The sequence below is a fragment of the Dromiciops gliroides genome, chromosome 3 (assembly GCF_019393635.1).
Source record: "Dromiciops gliroides isolate mDroGli1 chromosome 3, mDroGli1.pri, whole genome shotgun sequence".
Lineage (NCBI taxonomy): Eukaryota > Metazoa > Chordata > Mammalia > Microbiotheria > Microbiotheriidae > Dromiciops > Dromiciops gliroides.
In genome coordinates this window covers 11925536-11939569 of record NC_057863.1, presented here as the reverse complement: position 1 = coordinate 11939569, position 14034 = coordinate 11925536, and positions in this window count along the sequence as shown.

The window sequence follows — 14034 nt, the reverse complement described above, 5'->3', positions numbered from 1 at the left end:
GAGGAAGAGAGAGAATAGTCTGTAGTCCTTGTCTGCAGAGGAGACAGCACTGAGGGTCACTAACATTTCTAAACTACAAATGGACAAATTCTTTGGTCCAAAATTGAACAAGAGGTGGGGTACAGACTAAATTACCTTGGGAAAATTCCATATTTTTTAAAGACCCTAAACCTCTTGAAACAGAGGCCTATTTTTAACACCAATATTCTTCCATTTTAAGACTAGGACCTTAGAACACAACAGTAGCCAAGGAATTGAAATGAGGTTCACATGTAGCACAACGGAGAGGAGTGTGATGGGCATGGGCCTCCAGCTCGATATACACATAGGGCATTACTAAGGAGAGGCAGAGTAAAGGATGAAATTGGAGAAATATATAAGGAAAACTGAACTAGTCACATGGCAAAAATGATTAGGGATGGACAGCACATGTTTGCATTGTTATCCTTATTAAGATAAAGACAAGAAGTACCTCAGAATAGTGGATGGGTGTCACTATGGGAAATTTATGAGAGGACACGGGAAGGAGTCACCTGGGATTGTGCACATGTTGCTTCCCTTCACAGAATATGCTGAGGGCAAAGACTACTTCATTTGGGGGTTTGGATTTATGGTAGCTAGGATAATAATACCTGTTGATAAATTGATCAGTAGGCCAGGCAAGCATTAATGGGCCATGGTCCGCATCAAAGAAGGAGATATTTACAGCTAATGAGACCACCCAGAGGGGCATTTTGGGGGGTTTACAACAATCCTTGAGTGGGATATTGATTTCATCATGTGGGTACTTTCTCCATCCAAGCAGATCTGAATTTACTCAGCCTACTCACTCTTAGTGATTCTTGTCGAGAGGGGTTCATCACCCACACGTTGACTACCAGATAACAAACTCTTCGGTCATGGTGTACATATAGCGTACATATGTATAAATATAAAATATATGAAACTACATTATTAATATGGAGAGGCAATATAGTACAGGGAAAGAGCACTGACCCGAGGAGCCGAGTTCAAATTCCAGCTTCACATGGCTGTGACTTTGGGCACATTATTAGCTTTCCTGTGCCTCAGTTTTCTCATTTGTATAAAGAGAAAGTTGAAACAGATGTTCTTCAGGCTCCCTTTCAATTTCTAAATGTATGAACCTAGTAATAACATCACAGAATCACAAAAGTTTGAAAGAATTTAGAGGGCATTTGATCCAAGAGGTACTTGAAAAAGAATCCGCCCCAAAACATAGCTGACGAGGTATGTCATATATATTGTAGACTGTTGGCCTTGTCTGACAATGACCTTAAATTATTAGCACTTAATGCTTTCCAAATTAATGCACGTTCGTTATCTAATCCTACCCCAGCAACAATTCCATGAGGCAAAAACAACAGTTATTATGGATGAAGAAATAGACTAAAAGCTATCCAGTGATCTTCCCAAGATCAGACAGTTGGTTATTTCAGAATGGAAATTAAAACTCAACTAAATTCCATCTGCTAAGCATTAATCAAACACCTACTGTGTGTTGGGCATCATGCTAGGTTTTAGGGACGCTAAAAAATTTTAAATTGTCCTTACCCTAAAGGAACATACATTTTGCTAGGGGCAGATGATTATGTCAATAGGTAAATCAATATTGGAAAATTTTAGGAAGGAAAGTTCTTTAACAGCTATAGAGTTTGAGAAAGACTACCTGGAGAAGACAGAAGTTGAGGTGAGCAATAAAAAGTGATATGCATGGCTTGTGCAAAAGTATGGAACTGAGAGGCTGCATGTCAAGTTTAGGGAACAGGTAGTAGGACAATTGGTCTGGAAAAGAGAGTGCGAAAAGGAGATTAATATAAAATAAGGGGGTGGCTAGGTGGCACAGTGGATAAAGCACCAGCCCTGGATTCAGGAGTACCTGAGTTCAAATCCAGCCTCAGACACTTAACACTTACTAGCTGTGTGACCCTGGGCAAGTCACTTAACCCCCATTGCCCCACAAAAAACACAAAACAAAACAAAACAAAATATAAAATAAGACTGAAAATTCAGATAGGAGCCAGATCATGGGAGGCCTTAAATGCCAAACAGGTACTCATATTTTATCCTAGAAGCAAAAGGGATTTTCTACAGTCGTATTGTTTTCTATTTTGTCTTTTTCTCTCTGGTTCTCAAAATTTTTTGTCCTGTGATTTCTTTTGTTAAGTTTGTTGATTTTCTAGTTTTAAAAATTAAGTTTGCTTTATCAATCATCTTTCTTCTTTTTTTAAATTGATGTATTTCAGAGCATTTTCAGAGTATTTTTTCTAGTCCTCTTAGGAATAAGGACTATTGTAGAATTACAGCTCTAAAATGTTGTACATTGTTTCACCATATTATTTCTTTGTATTTTACTCATATGCTGATTGTTTCTGATTTGTTTTTGTTCTTTCATTATTCAGAATTTCATTACTTAAGTCTTCATATATCTTTTCTTTGTTTTCTCTGCATCAATTACTATTTTGATTATATTGAAGTCTGGGAAGGTCTTTGGTTGTATTGGGGTCTGTTTAACATTTCAGCCTTTTTACATTAAAAAAAACCAACTTATTTGTGCGCTGGAAGGCACAGATATCTCAGATAGAGGAGTTTCCTCATGCAGAAATCACCTATACCAGTGAAATCGCAGTTACAGTCCCTGTCCCTATCCCTATCATATCATGTATTTTTTAAAGATTCTGTGTAATTTGAAAAAATGTGTCGTGTATTTAGTGTTTCCAATCAGAAGATGCTATAAATAATTTAAATTTAATTTCTCCAATATCCTATTCAGTTCTAGAAATTTACTTTTTGGTTATATTTATCTAGCTCTAACAGAAGAACATTAAAGTCTTCTACAATTCATGTGTCGTTATCTAAACTTTTTTAAAAAAGAAAACTAAGTGGAGCAGTTAGGTGGTACAGTGAATAGAGCACCAGCCCTGGAGTCAGGAGGACCTGAGTTCAAATCCGACCCCAGACACTTGACAATTACTAGTGGTATGACCTTGGGCAAGTCACTTAACCCCAATTGCCTCAACAAAAAGAAAAGAAAACTAAGTTAACCTTTTATTCATAAATTTAGGTACTATGTCACTTTTTGCATATACTTAATAATCATAGTTTCACTATCTATGGTGATTCCAAGCATATTATAGTTACCCTGTTTATCTCTCTCTAAATTCTGAATTTTTATTTTTGATCAGTTTGAGAGCATATTATGAGGCCTGATTTTTTGGAAATGGGTAATTTTCTCACACTTGATAAATTTTCAGTTTCTTCTTTTCACTCAAAATGTGTTTTTAATTTTAGATGTTTCCCAAATGTAGCAAATTTAGGTTTTGCTTTTTATAAATTCTTTTCTTTTTCATTCTACCGCATTAATTCATTCTCATTTAAGTTTATAATTTTTAGGCTTTAATTTTCCTCCATTTATTTTTCTTTATAATGATTTTTATTCCATTCCAGCACCTTGATCCTGAAATCTGTATTGCTTACACTGATTTGAATCTATTACCACATGTTTTCCTTCCCAGTCCTAGTTATCTACTCTCTTTCTCAAATTCCTCAAATTTGCTTAAATTGTTCATTGCTCTCAGGGCAGCTAGGTGGCGCAGTGGATAAAGCACCAGCCCTGGATTCAGGAGGACCTGAGTTCAAATCTGGCCTCAGACACTTGACACTTACTCGCTGCGTGACCTTGGGCAAGTAACTTAACCCTCATTGCCCCATACAAAAAAAAAATAAGTAAATAAATTATCCATTACTCTTTTCATTTTTACTTATGTGTGGCCCATCTCACTGTCTTCTTTTCTCCCACTTTATTGCTTAGTGTTGAAGATTTGCCTTGGGGGAGTTGTGACAGGAAATAATAGAAGACTGTGGAAGAAGCAACAAGAGAAGAAAGAACATGAGATTAAAAATAAGAAGGAAATTGTGAAGGTGATTTGGAAGGGTCTAAGAATTTGTGAGATGAGGGAGGTTGATAGGGGGTGATGTGGTTAAGGTCAGAGAGAAGGATAACAGAGTGAGAAGATGGTGGTGTTGGTCCTTGGCAAGGCTGGCTTCTGATTTCATGTGTCCTGTTCCAAGGACAGGACTACCTCAAGATGTCAGAGGTCTCTGCAATCAAATGGACAGCCATGAATGAGGAAAGCATTAACCCTCATAATTTCCATCTTGCACTGCATCCTAAATTCTGAGAGGAGATTGCCAAGCCCAGAGTTCTGACATTTCCTCATGATTACTGGCTGTGCCAGGTATGTAAGCTAAATGGGAGCTTGAAAATGGTGGGGGTCACAATCCTTTACTTGGTTCAAACTGGGTCCCAGACTGTGAATTTACTACAATTCCTGGATCAGAGGGATACTGAGGCTAAGAATTTCAGGGACAAGGAAAGTGGGAGGGCTTGAAACCCTTTGTTAGACTTTTATTATGTAGAACTGCTTATTTACTTATGATTTCATGTTGAATAAATATAATTTTGTGCAGTATAAAAGCATAATTATTTGCTTTTGTGGAGAGCCAGCTCCATTATACTAAGCTCATATGATTAAGGAAGGCTCTCTGAAATATAACAGTAAGTTCAATAAAGAAGTTGAGTTTGGCTAGCAGTTGGGAGCTGCTCAGAATTGATTTCTGATTGAGTTACAGCACACAAAATTCTCACCTCTTGATGATAAGTAACTGCTATACCATAGAAAGAGTTGGAGCTAAGGGATGGAAGGTTTAAGAATCATAGCCATCTTAGCACTTACTCAGAGCTTTCATCCAATGCCCATGAGTGAACTCCCAGGATGACCATGGTGCTCCCAGGAACCCAAATGCTCTAAAAGGATCAAGCATATGACTATAGTCATCTTTAAATACTTATTTACTTACTTGTTTGTTTTCCTCTACTTGAGACCATTCTCTCTCCTAGCTCAGACAAGAGTATAATTCAAAATCCTTCCTACATTTGTCTCTTCATCCATCATCTTAATTAATGCTCTGATGTGGTACACAAAAATGGATACTACATATACTATTTAGGGTATTTATATGGTATCCAAGAAGTGTTAATTTTCTGTGTCCTAATTTCTAGCCTATTCTGAATCTCATCCTCTCATTTATGGTCTATATAGTTAACATGTTTCTTATTTCATTTGTCTTCCCTGTGCTCTTCATGAAAGGTAGGGCTCCCGGAATCAAAAAGATGGATTCTCCCCTTTTCTTTTTCTGTTAATGCATTTCAAGTTTTTACCGTCACACAGCTAGTAAGTGTCAAGTGTCAAGTGTCTGAAGTCAAATTTGAACTCAGGTCCTCCTGAATGCAGGGCTGGTGCTATATCTACTGTGCCATGTAGCTGCCCCTGTTAATGCATTTCAGATATAACCTCATTCTTTCTTCCCTTTAAATTTCTTTATTTTGTTGTTGTTTATAGGCCCTTCTTCTTTGGTGGTTTCACTCCTAGAAATATCAGTTCACAAAGGAAGAAGAGTGTGGTGGGAATCCCTCTGTAACTCGTTGTGAGGTCCTTTCCCTTATGATGTCCACTCACTTGTGCTAAATCCAGTGTATTTTACCACTAGATCTAAGTCCACCCACCTATCCCAGGGTCTCCTCTTCTTGGGAGGAGGCGAGAAGCACAATACTTTTTCACAGACAATGGTCTCTGAAGGTGCCCATTTCTCTTATACTGATCATTATAAGGTCAATATCTCTTCCCAGTGCACATTAGGAAACCTCCTCAATAGTATCCCTTCCTGAGAGACCGATACCTCAGGGAGCCACGGCTCTGTGCCACGCCTTCTCACCACTAGAAATCCAAGAACTTCTCTCTTGGTTTCCTTTCCCTAGCACCTAAATAAACTATTATTTTGTTCTAATTGGATTTGTGTGCAAGAGGGTGCAATTCTTTAAAGAGGAATTCTTGGAAAAGGCAGTGAGCTCCTGAACTCCTGCACACGATCGCTCCAAAAAACATCCAAATAATGCCATAGCACAATGCCTTCAGGAGCAAAACCCACAGAGGAATGTGCTGAAATCATCTTCTAACCAAGAACGGCTTGGAATGTCAGAAGGAGGGAGCTGCTGTGCTGATACAGGAGTTGGGCCCAACCCCACAGTCACCCTGACACAGATCCAGTCCCAGGAAGGCCTCACCAGAGAAGGAGACCCCCAGAGCCTCTGAATCAGCTGAAGTGCCAGTGTTGTCTGGAACTAAGCTCACAGTATGGTGAGTGGGCTGAGCCCTGGGCAGGAGGGAGACTACAGGGTTCTATGCTGGTGCTAAGGCAGAACTTGGATTTTACACCCCTGCTGAGAATCAGGAGGTAGGCTTGAGTTGCAATGGCCCAGGTCGGGGAGGGGCACAGGCTCGTCGGAGCTAACAACCACAACACACAAAGCTGGTTTGACTAGCAAGTTGGTCTGGGGTCATCTAAGGACCAGGGAAAAGGCCGGGCAAGTGAAGAATCTGATTCTCCTTAAATCATACCACCTGGGACTTCTGAAGCTTGGGATACTGCAGCCTGCCCCACTTTAAGGAGCTAAAAGTCTAGTAAAAGAAAGGCAAGATGAGCCGACAGAGAAAGGTGAGGACCATAGAAAGTTTCTTCAGTAACAAGGAAGACCAAGGGGCCCCCTCAGAGGAAGATGTCAACATCAGGGCCCCTATATCTAAAGCTTCCAAGAAAAATATGAATTGGTCTCAGGCCATGGAGGTGCTCAAAAAGGACTTTGAAGATAAAGTCAGAGAGGTAGAGGAAAAAATGGAAAGAAAAATGATGGTAATGCAGGAAAGACATGAGAAAAAAGTCAACAGCTTGAAAAGTCAAATTGGCCAAATGGAAAAGGAGGTACAAAAGCTCTCTGATGAAAATAATTGCCTAAGAATTAGGGTTGAACAGATGGAAGCCAGTGACTTTGTAAGAAACCAAGACATAATAAAGCAAATACAAATGAATAAAAAAAAATAGAGGGCAATGTGAAATATCTTCTGGGAAAAACTGCCGACCTGGAAAATAGGTCCAGGAGAGATAATTTGAAAATTATTGGTCTACCTGAAAACCATGATCAAGGAAAGAGCTTAGACACCATCTTCCAAGATATTCTCAGGGAAAATTGCCCTGAAATTCTAGAAGCAGAAGCTAAAATAGAAATTGAAAGAATCCACGATCACCTCCAGAAAGAGATCCCAAAAGGAAAACTCCTATGAATATTATAGCCAAATTCCAGAGGTCTCAGGTCAAGGAAAAATATTGCAAGCTGCCAAAAAGAAAGAATTCAAGTACTGTGGAGCCCCAGTCAGGATAGCACAAGATCTAGCAGCTTCTACATTAAGGGACCAGAATATGATATTCCAAAGGGCAAAGGAAATGAGATTACAACCAAGAATCACCTAACCAGCAAAACTCAGCATTATCTTTCAGTGGAAAAAATGGGACTTTAATGAAAAAGAAGACTTTAAGATATTTGTGATGAAAAGACCTGAACTTAATGGCAAATTTGACTTTCAAATACAAGACCCTAGAGAACCATAAAAAATTGTAGTTGGGGGACATACCTGGGGTCATACAGTGGGCAACTGTCTTGTGTCTGAGGCCGGGTTTTGGCTGGGATCCCCCTGGGTCCAGGGGTGATGATTTGTCCACTGTGTCACTTAGCTAGATGATAAAATCTTTAGGGTTAAATTGAGGGGTGAAGGGAATTCACTGGGGGAGGGGGAAGGGCAGAAGTGAAATCCTACATGAAAGTAACAGGAAAAAGCTTATGGAGTAGGGGAAGAGATGGGAGAGGAGCAGGGCAGTAAATTAATTTTACACTCATCAGAAAAGGCCCAAAGACCTTAAACTCATCAGAGCTGCCTCAAGGAGGGACTAACAGACACACCCAACTGGGTGGAGTAATCTATTTAATATGGGCAGTAAATGAGCCTAACACTCTTCAAAATTGGCTCAAAGACCTCAATCTCATCAGAATTGGCTCAAGGAGGGAATAATGTACACACTCAATTGGGTGGAGTAATTTCTCTAACCCTGTAGGAAAATAGGAGGGGAAGGGGATAAAGAGAGAGGGGCAAAAGAAGGAAGGGCAGAGTTGGGGAGGGGACAGACAGAAGCAAATCCCTTTTGAAGAGTGATAGGATGAAAGAAGATGGATAATAGAATAAATATCATGGGGAAGGGAATAGGATGGAAGGGAAACAGTTAATAGTAATCATGAAAAAGAGAAAAAGGAGGGAAATTGTACAAAAAATATTTATAGCAACTCTTGGTGGAGGCTAAGAATTGAGAATCAAGGGAATGTCCATCAATTGAGGAATGATGGAAAAAGCTGTGTTATATGATTGTAGTAGAATGGTCTTGTGCTACAGGAAACGACAAACAGGAAAACCTTGAAAGACTAATGAACATCAATGTATAGTGAAGTGAGCAGAGCTGGGAGGACATTGTGCATAGTGACAGCAGTATTGTTCAATGAGCAATTGTGAATGACTTAACTACTCTCAGAAATGCAATGATCCAAGACAATCCCAAGGAACTAATGAGGAAGCTTACTGTTCACCCCTATAGAAAGAACTGATAAGAAGAACACTTGTGGATTGTACATATGTAACCTAATTGGGATCTTGTGGAGGGGGGAGGAAAGGGAGGGAGGGAGGGAGAAAAATTTGGAACTCTAAATCTTATGAAAATGAATGTTGAAAACTACCCTTACATGTAAATGGAAAATAAAATAAATGTTTGTTGCTGGAAAAAAAAATAGTATCCCTTCCTTTTTTGTAGTACAAGGGAAGGCCTCCTTCCACTCCAGTCCCTCTCCTTCCTATCTATTGGTATATTCTCCCATAACCACCACACTTCTCTGGAGCCTGAAGAAATAAGTCTTCCCTATCAATCCATAGCTGTAGGGATGTATCTCCTGATCTCCTTTGTAATTCGCCTCCCTACTCCTTGCTCAATCAACATCTCATTGTGTTATACCTAATACAATGCACTAAACATCTTTAACACCTACTATGTGCCAGGCACTGTGCAAAGTGGTTGGGATACAAATAAGAAAAAGACAGTCTCTGCTTTCAAGGATCTTACAATCTAACCAGGGAAGACAATATACAAAAGGAAGCTGAAAGGGGGCAATTAAGATATTCCCCCCTCAGGGGCCTGATAATGGTGGAGTTTAAATCAGGCAAAGCAGCTGGTAGTAAATGAAGAGTTAGTTGGCTGGGGGCAGCTAGGTGGTGCAGTGGATAGAGCACTGGACCTGGATTCAGGAGGACCTGAGTTCAAATCCGATCTTAGACACTTGACACTTACTAGCTGTGTGACCCTGGGCAAGTCACTTAAACCCCACTGCCCTGCAAAAAAATAAAAATTAAAAAATTAAAAAAGAGTTGGTTGGCTGAATTTCTGTGCCCTTTAAAGGGAGGCTTTGGAAGGGTTTTTTCTCTCTAATCAGAGGGACAGAGGCGACCAAGGGTACCAATGAAACATGAATGCCAAAGCTGAAGCCATCTCCATGGTGATGAGTTTCCTGGTGATGAGCTTCTTCTGGGGGGGGGGGAGGAGAAGGGATGATGCTGCTGATGTTGAAACTAAGATTAGCTGGTAGCAAATAAAGAATTGGCTGTGCTTCTGGGCCCTCTTTAAAGGGAAGAATTGGGATGCTCTTTTTTACTTCACCAGCCCCACCTCCCCCATCAAAGGATATTGATTCAGTTATAGTGGAGCATTAATTTTTATACATGAAATATTAAATTATTTTCTTCTCTTTACTCTGTGTTCCCATCATATTTTTTGGATCCTTAGATTTCTTTCCACCTTGATTTCTCTTTACTTTTTTTTAAAAAATGTAAACCCTCAATAGGTTTCTTTTTTCTTTCTTAAAACACTCACACAATAGCCTTGTCTTGTTCTAGAGAAAGTGTTCTAAATCTGGGGTTTTAGGAAACCCTTGAGCTAGAATAGGACAAATTTCATCTTTATTTTTATTTATTTATTTTTTTTAGTGAGGCAACTGGGGTTAAGTGACTGGTCCAGGGTCACACAGCTAGTAAGTGTTAAGTGTCTGAGGCTGGATTTGAACTCAGGTACTCCTGACTCCAGGGCCGGTGCTCTATCCATTGCACCACCTAGCTGCCTTCCATCTTTATATTTAATAACATCTAACAGAATTTTAACATTTCCTTCAATGACAAATTTTTCTGAGAAGAAATCATTAGGTTTCACCAGATGGCCAAAAGGGTCCATGATATACCCCAAAGTTATGACTCTCTTCCCTCAAGCAGCGATGCTGAGGTGGCTTGGAGAATAAAGTTGTAGGAGTAGAGGAGGGGGAATTGAGTGGGTCTTTTGTATAAAAGAATATTGAAAAATATTGGCAAGGAATGGAATGGAGAAGAAAATCACAAGCCAGGTATTAAAGTCATTGAAAAATGAATAGAATACTTATGGTAGATGATGAAAATGGTAATGGTGTTAGGGAGGTATGAGCAGATTGCTTCTACTGATATGTCTAGGCAAGGGATGGGAGATGGAGTGGCCCAGAGGGGAGAGGTTTGCAATCATAAAGGAGGTGTCTTCAGGGGCTACTGGGTTAGTGTTTCTATATGGATGTCCAAATAGGGCAAAGTCTGGTTTATGATATTACCAACATCACCTGAATTAATTTGATAGCGGATGTGAAATGAGACACAGGACCAGGAATAGAGAACTTGAAGGTGAAATGCAGAAATAATGGCTCAGGTGATAGGTCACATCTTGATTCTATAGCATGGGTTTGAGGAGTTTCTAGAAGGGAAGCAGAAGGGACCCAAACCCTAATATAGATTATGACCAAGAAATGTGATCCAATGCAGATAAAAATAGCAAGTTTGTGTCCAGTCCTCCAATTAATATAATCTCTACTTGTGGGAGAGTTCATGCTAGGCTTATATAAAATATGTTCTAGAACTATCATTTTAATGATCCCATCCAAGTAAATACATGCCTTTACTAAGAGCTAATTCTGTTTATTAGTTGGTTGTTAGTGGAAAGAATTCCAGTAGGGGCTCATGAGCTATAGTATTAGAAGGGTTATCCCAAGGAGATGCCCTTGAACTCTGAGACTATCAGCTCCCTTCAATCACCCAACCCATGAGTTTGAGTACAAGTTGGAAAGGTAGAAAAGATGGGGTACTACACTATGATCCTAGATAATTAAATTTAAAAGAATATTTATAACTGTATCTCTTTCAGTTTGGCAGAGGGGGGCGGGAAATGTTAGCTTACTGCAAGCTAGGAAATAGCATTTCCATTCTGGCAGATGGAACTTTCAAACCTATCTTCCTTTTCTAAATTCAATGATTTTAGGAGTTTTTCACACATTGGAAATGCTAGCTTTGTCCTGCCTTTACAGTCTTATTCATAGAGAATATCGCTGCCTAGCCTTACTGTGGCTATCTCAGAAATCTGCATTTACTGAAAGGATGAATTTAACAACTGCATGTAGCAAGCAAGGGTCATTCTTCCATGGGAGCACCCCTGTGACATGTGGATTCCAGTTCCCAAAGGCATAATTCAAAGGAGCTGAGTGAAGCCATGCAAGATCAGGGAGGAGGGAGGGAAGGAGAGAACAGACAAATAGGACCAGAGTCGTTATAGCAACTGGACTGATTTAACTGGCTGGAGGAGGGAATGCAGAGGACTGGAATCGCAAATACTGGAACCCTTGTGTTCCTCAGTAGTTCCCTCCCACTTGCATGCCACAGCCCGGGAGCTGATTGGAATGGCCAACATTTCCCCGATTGTAAACACTGCGTCTCAGGCTGGGCCCTTGTCATCTTTGGGGAAGAATTTCCCAAGAGCCTGTGGTGTTTGATTTTCTCTATGCCAGCCTCTGACCTGAAGCAGCAGGGACCATGGACTCTGTGGCACTGCCGCCCCTCCTGCCATTTCCTTCTAAATCCTGCGTTCTTGGGAAAGTTTTGTGGCTGCAACCAGTGATGCAGCTTCTAGATGAAATCTGCGATATTGGCATTTGAACATGTCATCCAGCTGAGCTTCTGAGCGGATGCATCAGACATTCTGAGACTCAGGGTTCCAAAGGGGAAGATCCCCGTCCTATGGCTGGCAGCTGGCAGACTCCCATAGTCTGTCCTCTATTCTCCACACTGCTCAGTCACTCAGAGCCAGCATGTGCTGGGGCAAAAACCCCTCTCCTCTCTCCTGCAACCTCTTCTTCTCTCCCTCTGTTATCCACAGCCCAAATCCTCCTCCGTTATTTCATTGTGTCCCAGGCACCTCTCTAGTATTGTTGTCAAATTCCCTTTCATCTTAGATCATGTGACCTCACACTCTTTCATTTGGAAGTGACATTGTGGCATGCTAGAAAGAGAGCCTTAGACTTGCAGTCAGAAGGGCTTGGGTTCAAGTCCTTCCTTAGATACTTAACTAACTCTGTGACCTTTGGCAGCTTCTCTGAACTTCAGTTTCTCATCTGCAAAATGGGGATGATCATGGAGCTGTTGTTAAGTTCAGATTAAAATATAGATAGATAGATAGATAGATAGATAGATAGATAGATAGATAGATAGATAGATAGATAGACAGATAGATATAGGGGGCAGCTAGGTGTCACAGTGGATAAAGCACTGGCCCTGGATTCAGGAGTACCTGAGTTCAAATCCAGCCTTGGACACTTGACACTTACTAGCTGTGTGACCCTGGGCAAGTCACTTAACCCCCATTGCCCCGCAAAAATACCAAAAAACAAAACGAAACCAAACAAACAAATATATATATATATATATACACACACACACACCACCATGCTATCAGCTATTATCTTCTGGGATTAATGGAAATATGGCTACCCATGGAGTACATGTCTCTGGCCATCCTATTTGGGATCAGGTACTCTAATTCCCATGACTCTGGGCCAGGGGGAGGAAAAGGCATTCTTGCTGCTGCTGGCTTACCATCCTTTTGATACTCTCAGCAAACTTTGGTTCTTGAAAAGTTTACTCTATTTCACTATGCCACCTGGTCCATATTCTTTTTTGTGGGGCATTGAGGGTTAAGTGACTTGCTCAAGGTCACACAACTAGTGTCAAGGGTCCGAGGCTGGATTTGAACTCAGGTCCTCCAGAATCCGGGGCTGGTGCTTTATCCACTGTGCCACCTAGATGCCCTCTAGACCATATTCTTGAGGTAGTTATCTCCCCTTGTCCACATCATTCTGTCTCCTTTCTCAAGGATTTCAGTCCCAGGTTCATTTTCTTCTTCTTCATTCTTTTAACACCTTTTCCAGTATTTTATAACAAGATGTTGAACAGATCCTTATTGACTGAGACTAGACTGGTATCTAATATTATTCCCCTAATTTTTCCAGCTGCTGTTTTGTAATAGATATGGAAGCATCTACCTAGAGCTTCATATCCCTGGTCCAAGGTTTCTGCATTTTTTAAAGACCTTTTGGAATCAGGAGTCAACCATCAGTTTAAACCAAGATATTGTCTACATTCCTTTATCCACTCTAAGAAAGACTTGAACTGAGCATTTTCTGGAATCCTTGGGTTTGAAGCAGCTTCTATACATGTCAATTCTGCTTGTTTACCATTTCTCACACCCTTCCCTTCATCCAACTCACTCATTTACCATTGTAGCTCATGCTCTTATCGCCTCTCATCTGGAGATCTGGAATAATCTCTTAATTGGTCTGCCTGACTTGGCTCTCCTCTGTTGGCCTACCCCCTGTACAGTTGTCAGCAATTATCAGAAGTGCAGACCAAACTGTTGCTCCTCTCCTCAATAAGCTCCAGTGATTCCCTATTTGCTCTAGAGCAAAGAGAAATGCCACTGCTTGGCATTTAAAGTACTCACAATATGGCTCCAACTTACCCCTCTAGCTACCTCATTCATGCACTCTTTGGTCCAGCAAAACTGGCCTTCTGGCTGGTCACCCCCCCCCCCGACCATATCTGCTCTGCTCAAGCTGTCACCCATGCCTAGCACACTCTCCCTATCTGCCTCTCCTTTCCTTCAAAGCTGGTTTCCCGTGTCCCTCTATCAATG